Source organism: Pogona vitticeps, chromosome 3 (genome assembly GCF_051106095.1).
Source record: "Pogona vitticeps strain Pit_001003342236 chromosome 3, PviZW2.1, whole genome shotgun sequence".
NCBI lineage: Eukaryota > Metazoa > Chordata > Lepidosauria > Squamata > Agamidae > Pogona > Pogona vitticeps.
The window spans coordinates 2978093-2987500 of record NC_135785.1 but is presented as its reverse complement, the minus strand read 5'-3'; the positions used below and the strand labels follow the sequence as shown (position 1 = coordinate 2987500).

General features: G+C 46.9%; 1 long non-coding RNA gene across 1 annotated transcript in view; it reads left to right on the top strand.

Annotated features, from left to right (window-relative positions):
* Positions 1-9139, top strand: part of LOC144588108 (uncharacterized) — a 9814-nt gene extending 675 nt beyond the window's left edge. Inside the window, exon 2 of the long non-coding RNA XR_013543455.1 lies at positions 8986-9139. This is a non-coding gene — a long non-coding RNA (uncharacterized LOC144588108). The remainder of the gene's footprint in view (positions 1-8985) is intronic.
* The last annotated feature ends 269 nt before the right edge of the window (positions 9140-9408 follow it).

The window sequence follows — 9408 nt, the reverse complement described above, 5'->3', positions numbered from 1 at the left end:
CAAAGCTCTTCTCAAGGCTAAACCTGCCCAGTTCTTTCAGCCTTTCCTCCTAAGGCTTGGTTTCCAGCCCCCTGATCATCATCCTTGTCACCCTCCTCTGAACTTCTTCCAATTTGTTAGCATCCTTCTTGAAGTGTGGTGCCCACAACTGGACACAATATACTCAATGTGAGGCCTAACCATTGCTGAGTAGAGAGAGATTAGGACCTTGCAGGATTTGGAAACTTTACTTCTCTGAATGTAGCATAAAATACCATTTGCCTTTTTTCTTGGTAGCCACATCACACGGTTGGCTCATATTCACCTTGTGATCTACAATTCCAAGATCCTTCTCGCTCGTAGTTTTGCTGAGCCAGATATTTCCCACCTTGTAACTGTGCAATTGGTTTCTTTTTCCGAGGTGCAGGACTTTGCACTTCTCCCTGCTGAACTTCATTCTGTTGCTTTCGGCCCAATGCTCTGTCCTTTTAAGGTGATTTTGAATTTTGTTTCTGTCTTCGAGGGCATGAGCTATTCCGCCCAATTTGATATCATCTGTAAATTTGATGATCATCCCCTGCATCCCCTGATCCAGATCATTAATAATATCTTCTGCAGTCTGACTTTTAACCAGGTTCAGGTGATGGTGAAACTGTATATGGTGCCCTCGTGGCCAAAGGACCCAGAAAATCGTGCCAGGGTACCATTACTGCTAATTGCCAAGAATGCAAAGAATACTCATAATTTTGTTCTCAATGACATGCCAGGAAAAGGCCGTCAAGAATCACTGGCTTCCATTGTGAGGAAGGGGTAGGAGAACCTTTCAAATACAGTGGTGCCTCGCATTACGATGTTAATTTGTTCCAGCAAAATCACTGTAGAACGAAAACGTCGTAATTAAATAATTAAAAAGCCCATGGAAATGCATTAAAACCCGATTAATGCGTTCTTATGGGCCTGAAACTCACCGTCCAGCGAAGATCCTCAATAGCGTGGCCATTTTCGCTGCCCATGCAGCGAGGAATCCATCCCAGAAAAGAGCAGGGAGCCTTTTTTTTTACCCGGCGGCCATTTTGAAACCGCAGATCAGCTGACCAAAAATCGTCATTTTGCGAGAATCAGTTCCCGAAGCAGGGAACCAATCATCACGAAGCGAAATTCCCCATTGAAACTATCGTAAAGCAATTGCTTTTGCGATCGCAAAAAGTTTGTCGTAATGCAATTTCATCGTTAAACGGGGCGCTCGTCTTGCGAGGCACCACTGTATATATATTCATTGAAAGTCATGACAGTCCCCCAAACTATCTCTGCAAAATTAGTGCCCTCTCTTGTGAAGCAAATCACACACACACACACACACACACACACACACACACACACACACACATACTGCAGAGACCAAAGGACTGGCTGATGGATCAGAAGATGCAACCTATGCTTCTAATTTTAAAAAATCTACGGAAGGAACTGTCCTAGTTTTGCCCGGTTGTGCCACTTTCCAGATGTGAGATCTCTCAACCGAGAGCTGCAGTAAATGTCTCGTCATCTCACAAGCAAGGAGGGGAAAAAAAGTGTGATGCCTCATTCTTGCATGTGAGAGCAAGAGAAATAAGGAGAGTCCCCTGGCCTGCAAGGAGAGCAAACCTATCCGTTCTGAAGGAAATCAACCCCGAGTGTTCACTGGAAGGACAGATCCTGAAGCTGAGGCTCCAATACCTTGGCCATCTCATGAGAAGACTCCCTGGAAAAGACCCTGATGTTGGGAAAGTGTGAAGGCAAGAGGAGAAGGGGACGACAGAGGACGAGATGGATGGACAGGGTCATCAAAGTGACCAACATGAATCTGACCCAACTCCGGGAGGCAGTGGAAGACAGGAGGGCCTGGCGTGCTCTGGTCCGTGGGGTCATGAAGAGTTGGACAAGACTTAACGGCTGAACAACAACAAAAATTTATTTTAGGTTGGGGGTTTGATTCCCCCAGTGCCTCTAGGGAGAAAGAACCAGCCTGGGTGGCCTTGGGCAATCTGCAAACAGACCCAGATCCCTCCCCAGAAGAAGGGAAGGGAAAACCACTTCTGAATGTTCTCTCTACCTGGAAAAACCATGGAAAGAATTGCCATAAGTCAGAAGTGACTTGGTGGCACATGATTAATATTAATAATAAATTGTTTTATTTTGTGTTCTTCATTGTGTTTTAATTTTGCTTGTTTTACCTTTGTTAGACACCTTGGTTCCTGTTATGGTGGGGAAAGGTGGTGTTTGAGTGGCATTAACTAACTAAACAAATAAATGAAATCTATCAGATGATCTCTGCTCAGCATCATAGATGGGAACAGGAAACCTTGAACCCCCTGTTAGAGGAAATGTGTTCATAGAAATCTTGCAGTCTCTAGGTGAGAGATGGGGGGTAGAAATCCCTCTTTTCTACCCACAGCTAGATTTCTCTGTGCAAGTCCACATGTGCCCCCCCCCCCTTGAGAAACCTTGTGATATTTCTTCAATGTGTTGTGGTCAGTTTTTCCAAGAAGAAACACCCGCTATTAATAGCCCGGTGCATAGTGGCATATTTTCTGCACAAACGATAGTGGCGCAGAATTTGGGCAGGTTTTTTGTGCAAAAAACCCCCAACAACAAATGAACAAAAGAAATATGAACAAAGAGAGGAAAGGTTTTACTAAGGCTGGGGCAAGTTTCAGCCAAGGATCTTGGAACGACAAGCCTCAAACAGCAGCAGAGGATGAGAAATTTTTGGAGTCCCTTCCACATCCACACCATGGTATCTTAAGACCGAAGCACCGTTTCTTATTTGTTCATTATCCCCCCCCCTCCACAGTGTTCTGAAAGGTACAATTTATCCAAAAGCATTTTTTTAAAAAAAAAATCCTGACGAAATGTACAAACCAATTCAATGCAAAAATGTAGAATAACCAAACATGGGGGGGGGGGGACAATGGCACAATTCGTTAAGGAAAAAAACATGGGTAGCCAAAGAAGAAGGAAAATTATCTGGAAAAATACATGGTTAAATTAGTAGGTCTTCAGCTGGCAGGGGAAAAATACGTATGCTTATGTTTGATCTCTCTCTCTCTCTCTCTCTCTCTCTCTCTCTCTCTCTCTCTCTCTCTCTCACACACACACACACACACACACACACACACACACACACACACACACACACACACACACACACACACACACACACACACACACACACACACACACACACACACACACACACACACACACACGGGTCAGGCCAAGTATTTTGTTGCCTGAGAAGAAGGAGGTGGAAGCCAGGTCAATTCCAGATGTGAAAGTTGGCCAGACTGGCATACTGTATTGATCTTTCTTTAACACGGAAGACAGGAGATCTCTGCCCACTCCGAATCTGAAGACAGCAGGGTAGCCTTAGGGTGTAAGCAAGAAGCCTAGTGCCCAGTTCGTCCCATTAAAGACATGCAGCCGCTTTCCACATCTGTCAGTGAAGGCAACTGCCCCCCATCTACCTCCTGGGAGGGCCGGCCCTGCTCTTCATTGCCGACGCGGTCATCGTGCTGCAGAAAGATGATGTTGTAGGAGGGCAGCCTGTGATGTCAGCTCGTGTGAAGCCCCCACCTCAAAGTCCCCCTCCCATGAAAACCTTTTTGGTACCCATCTCAGGGGTCTGGAACATGGGGCAGAATTACTCCCTGGTAAAACCAAACAGCCTCCTTTAGCTGAAGAGATGAGCTGAAATGAATACATTGAGCCTTCCACCATGAAGTCCTTCTTGACCTCATCGTTCCACATCCATAAAATGGGTGTATCTGTATTGGAGGAAAAGTCGGTCGGGAGGTTAAAGCTTCCCTGACTGGCCTCAGGGAAACTGTGTTTCTCTGCGGCTCATTTCCCCTTATTTGTAAAATGGGTCAGATAAGATCTAGTGTGCCCTTGAAACGTTTTACCGGCTGCTTATCTTCAAGCAGCACCCACCTAGCTGGGTGCTTCCTTAACCCCGTGGATGGGCAGGCCGGGTCTCCGGGTATTTCCCACAAAGCTGAGGCTGTACCAGAACAATTTATGTGGCAGTTTTGCAGGAATGAGCCCGCATAATTCTCGTGTAAAACACTGGATCAAAGAGGGCCACAAGGGATTCATGCCATCCTTAAGTGGTCCTGCTTCATGGCAACAGTTGATGTTGGAGTTTTGTAACCTTGCACGCTGCCTTTAGTAAGTTTGGCTGGGAGGGCCTTTCTGATTGGGGGAGGGGACTGTCAATCTCTCCAGCACTAACCAACCGTCCCTTCCTTGCCTCTGAATTCAAAGAGAGCCCCGCCTCTCTGCTCTGTGCCTTTTCCCTCTCTAGAGTCTGTTGAGGTCTGTTCCCAAAAGCAGCCATGTTTGTCATTTTGCCGTTAGATCCCTTCAACTGTAAATAACGAACCCTTATATTATTTCTCCGACTAAGGTTTCGGTGAGGGTGCAAGTGCCACTGGATCAGAAAAATGGGTGGATTCGGGAGAACTTGACGCTATCCTGCTGTACGTCTCCTGTGCAGCTAGAGGGATTTAAGCAAGAAGTCCAGATTCTGCAACCGTTTATTTATTTATGTGTTTAATGCTCTGCTTTTGTTTTGTTTTTTAAAGCTGAGATGGCCAGCGGCCATGCTGGCTGGCAGATTCTCAGAATTATATTCCCCAAAGGAAAAGATCTATGTTCCAAAGTTCTGTGTTGAAATAGTCTGTATCTCACAGTTTGGAAACCTTACTTTCTGAAGCTCAAGCATGGAGGTTCTGGGAGCTGGGGTCCCAGAAAGCGAACATGGCGAAGCTCTTGATGTGCCCACAGCCAGGAGTCAAACGGACCTCAAGGCCTGGCTTTGCCCTCTCCCTGAGCAGGGATTTTAAAATTCAGCTATAACAGCAGCAAATCCCTCCAGGGTGAGACGGGGTGTGCACTTCTTAGAATATTGGTTAGAATGCCAGAAGAACTCGGCAGCGGAAAGGAGAGAAACAAGCTTTTAAGGGCTGTGCGCCGTTCCCAGGAGCCTTGGTTCTCCAGGAGAACAGCTGCACGCCTGCACAGCTCCTGGACATGAGGATTTGATGTGAGACTCCCGCCTCCCCAGTTTCCAGAAGGAATCCAGGCCAGGCTCAAGAGTTTAGGACAGCCGGAGTACCTGCATTCCGGGTGCGCAAGGCGGGGGTTCATGTACCAAGGCAAGCCTTTTCATAATAGCTTTTTTTATACCTGGGAGGGAAGAGGACCCGTTTACTACCTTGGTAAACAGCGGTACGAATCCAGGCAAAGTACAAACGAATCCAGACAAAGTACAAACTTCGCCCTAGGCTGTTCTGACGGCTCACCTTCTGCTTGTAAAGGGAACTCGGCGACACAGGGAGACCGGGGTGGGGTGGGGTGGGGTGGACGGGACGCATGAAGTGTGGGTCTGCTTTCTGTTTCCCTCAGCTGATTTCCCAGGGTTTAAAAGTTCACTTTTAATTTTGGTTCTTCTGAGGTTGCGAAACGGCTTTCGTGCACCGTGGCGCCTGCTGTGCTCGAAAGCTTCCAGGAACAGTTTCCCTTTTCATGGGGTGCCAAAAGGAGCAGCTGGATCTCATGGTCACATTCTGCATTCCGCTTAAGACAGGAATGGCATTTGGAGCATGCATGCATCATCATCATCACCATTATGGTTTCTTTTCAGCTTTAACAGCCCTCAAGGTGCATTGCAAACTGTTCCGGTCTAAACTCTTCATATCCAAACAGTATGTGTGTCAATAACTAGGATGATGCTTAGGTGCCCTGATAGGATCTGAAGGCCAGTTGAGGGCTCTGGAATCTATCCCAATGGGGCTGGAGTAATCCGTGCCCCATCCAGTTTGATTTCAGCCCAAGATCTGAGCCACTTGGCCTGGCTCCCTTGGGCTTTGTGTCGGGAAACCAAAATGGCAATGCAGCTTGGTTGGTTTTGCTTGGAAATACCCAATGTTTGAAGATAGGGTGGCAAAGTTCAGTGGCGCCTCGACGTACTAATTTAATTGGCTCAGGAAGATGGTCATAACTCAAAATAGTTGTAAGTTGAAGCCCCATTTCCCATAGGAATGCATGGAAAGGTAATTAATCCATTCCAGCCGAAGGAAAAAACCACACACAAAAAATCACTGCAAGACTGGTTGGAAACATGATTAATCCCTTCCAGCCAAAGGGGGGGGGGGGGAGAAAAGCAATCAACTATGCAAGACCCATTGCAAATGCAAACAAGACAAAGCAAAAAGCAATCAAGCGTGCAAGACCTAATGAAAAAAAAACACAACAAAAACCAATCAACTATGCCAGACCCACTGCGAATGCAAACAAGACAAAGCAAAAAGCAATCAAGTGTACAAGACCTAATGCAAAGAAAACAAACCAAAAACCAATCAACTGTGCCAGACCCATTACAAATGCAAACAACACAATGCAAAAAGCAATTGTGTGTGCAAGACCTAATGCAAAGAAAACAAATCAAAAACCAACCAACTGTGCCAGACTCATTGCAAATGCAAACAAGACAAAGAAAAAGCAATCAAGCAGATTGTGCAAGATAGGATATGGGGGGGGACCTAAAAAGCAAACAAACTCCCCAAGACCCATCGGAAATTGTGGAGGGGGGGATCCAAAAAGCAGGTTAAACCGCAGAAGCCGCTGTGCTGCAAGGTCAGACCAGCCATTGGAAGATCGAATCCACGTGATGGAGCGAGCTCTTGTCGCTTGTCTCAGCTCCTGCCAACCTAGCCATTCAAAAGCATGTAAAAATGCAAGTCGATAAATAGGGACCACCTCGGTGGGAAGGTCACGGCGTTCCATGTCTAGTCGTGCTGGCCATGTGACCATGGAAACTCTCTTTGAACAAATGCTGTCTCTGTGGCTTGGAAATAGGGATGCACACTGCCCCCTAGAGTTGGACATGGATGGACTAAATGTCAAGGGGAACCTTTACCTTTTAAGACACCTTGAGTGCTGCTTTCTAGTGGAAAGATGAGACACAAATGTAATAAAGAAAGAACTGACAACTCTCAGGATAGGATAGGATGAGGTGAAGCAGCTCAAGGTATTGCAGAGAGCAGGGTCCCTCCGTTGCCTTCAGAGGCCAATGCAGGGCTGTGTAAAGTATATCCTGATTCCTTCTGGAGTGACTGATGCCCCGTCTGGTTCAGTTGATGCCCCAAATCTGGGCCAATGAGTAAATGTGCTTTTGTTTGCTGCTTCCCACCCCCGTGTTATTTGTTGTCTGCCCAAGTTCTGAGCCACTTGGCCAGGTTCCATTCGGCTTTGTGTCAGGAAACCAAAATGGCAATGCAGCTCGGTTGGTTTTGCTTGGAAATACCCAGTGTTTGGAGACGGGATGGCAAAGTAAACCTGCCAAATTTCAGACAGGTTCCTTGAGCAGCGTCCATAGTAGAGATGGGCACGAACCAGCTTGTCCTGGTTCATCCCAGTTTGTTAAGGTGGCCGCACAGGGTCTGCTGCTGCTCCCCTTCCCCACCTCTTCTGGCTCAATCAGCCCCTTGCCAGGCCCACCCTGGTGGCTTCCTGCTCCTCTTCAGCTGATCTCCCAGTCCTGGCAAGAGCTCTGGCTCCTCTGGCCCTCCCCCCCTTGGCTGATCTCCCAATCAGAGAAAAGGACGGGGCACAGAAGTCCGGACTCTTGCTGGTGACTGGGAGATCAGCCGAGGAGGCGGAAAAAAGCCAGCCAGCTGGGCCTGGGGAGGGGCTGTTTGAGCCAGAGCAGGCAGGAAGGGGAGTAGCAGCGCCTTGACAAACTGAGACAAACCGGGACAAACCAATTTCTGCCCATGGATGGATGGATGGATGGATGGATGGATGGATGGATGGATGGATGGATGGATGGATGGATGGATGGATGGATGGATGGATGGATGGATGGATGGATGGATGGATGGATGGATGGATGGATGGATGGATGGACGGACTGTGCAATTCACTATTCTGGGTGGTTTGCAGCAGTCATGAATAAAACAAATACTATTGAACTACAAATACACGAGTAGGAAGGTAAAAAAGTTAACCAATAAAATACATGGTGCCTCTCGAAGATTCACTATAAATCAACAAATCAGCAGAACTGGAGATGTACAACCAGGTTGGGGCAGTGAGGAAGGCCTTCCTGAAAAGCAATGTTTTAAGTTGCCTTCTAAAAATTAACGAGGGGTGTCAGATGGAGCTCCCCCGGGAACTAGTCCCACAAAGTTGGTGCCACCACAAAAAAGGCATGACCTCTTGTGGATGACCTACAGGCCTCTTTTGGAGAGGTTGTTCAGAGGATCATGGCCTGGGCGGATCTGGTGGGTCAGGTAGATGACATTGAGGAGAGGCACTCTGATACTTATATCCAAAGTTTGCTTTTTAAATTTATTTGTTTGTTTTGAGGAAGGAAGGAAGGAAGGAAGGAAGGAAGGAAGGAAGGAAGGAAGGAAGGAAGGAAGGAAGGAAGGAAGGAAGGAAGGAAGGAAGGAAGGAAGGAAGGAAGGAAGGAAGGAGCTTCGATGGAGAAGAAAAGAAGAAAGGATCTGATGAGGAAGGAAGGAAGGAAGGAAGGAAGGAAGGAAGGAAGGAAGGAAGGAAGGAAGGAAGGAAGGAAGGAAGGAAGGAAGGAAGGAAGGAAGGAAGGAAGGAAGGAAGGAAGGAGCTTCGATGGAGAAGAAAAGAAGAAAGGATCTGATGAGGAAGGAAGGAAGGAAGGAAGGAAGGAAGGAAGGACGGACGGACGGACGGATGGACAGAAGGAAGGAAGGAAGGAAGGAAGGAAGGAAGGAAGGAAGGAAGGAAGGAAGGAAGGAAGGAAGGAAGGAAGGAAGGAAGGAAGGAAGGAAGGAAGGAAAAGAGAGAGTGAAGGGAAAGAAAGAGTTTTGATGGGGAAGAAATAAGGAAGGAGCTGATGAAGAAGGAAGGAAGGAAGGAAGGACTGAATTTTTATCTCATATAGTTGAATTTCTGCCTTATCCAATTCTCTCTGTGTTCCAGGCCCAAAGTGATTCACAAATCGATTTCACTTCAGCGTGAAACCAAGTTTGGCCATTCCCGTTTGATCTGGACTTCATTAATGTTCACCAGCGATTTATCCAAGTCTAGCTCACCGTCATGGTTGGTGTGATAAACTAAGCAGCAGAAAAACAAAGGTAAAAACAGTCAGAACTGAAAAAGTGAAAAATAAAATGACAAAAACGAATGGCTCTTATCCAGTCTGGGCTCCCTTTTATTCCCTTGGCCCCAAAAGCCTACAGGACACTGTGAATACTGGACCAACTCTCTCAATCCTACAGACTTGAAGACTCTTTAAAAGCAAATCTTAGATCTGCACATTTCCACTGATGTCCATGTCGTTTGTTGAAGGTAGCCCCCGCCCAATATGGTTCTCCTCTCGCACCCACACCCTCAAGAGGTCGG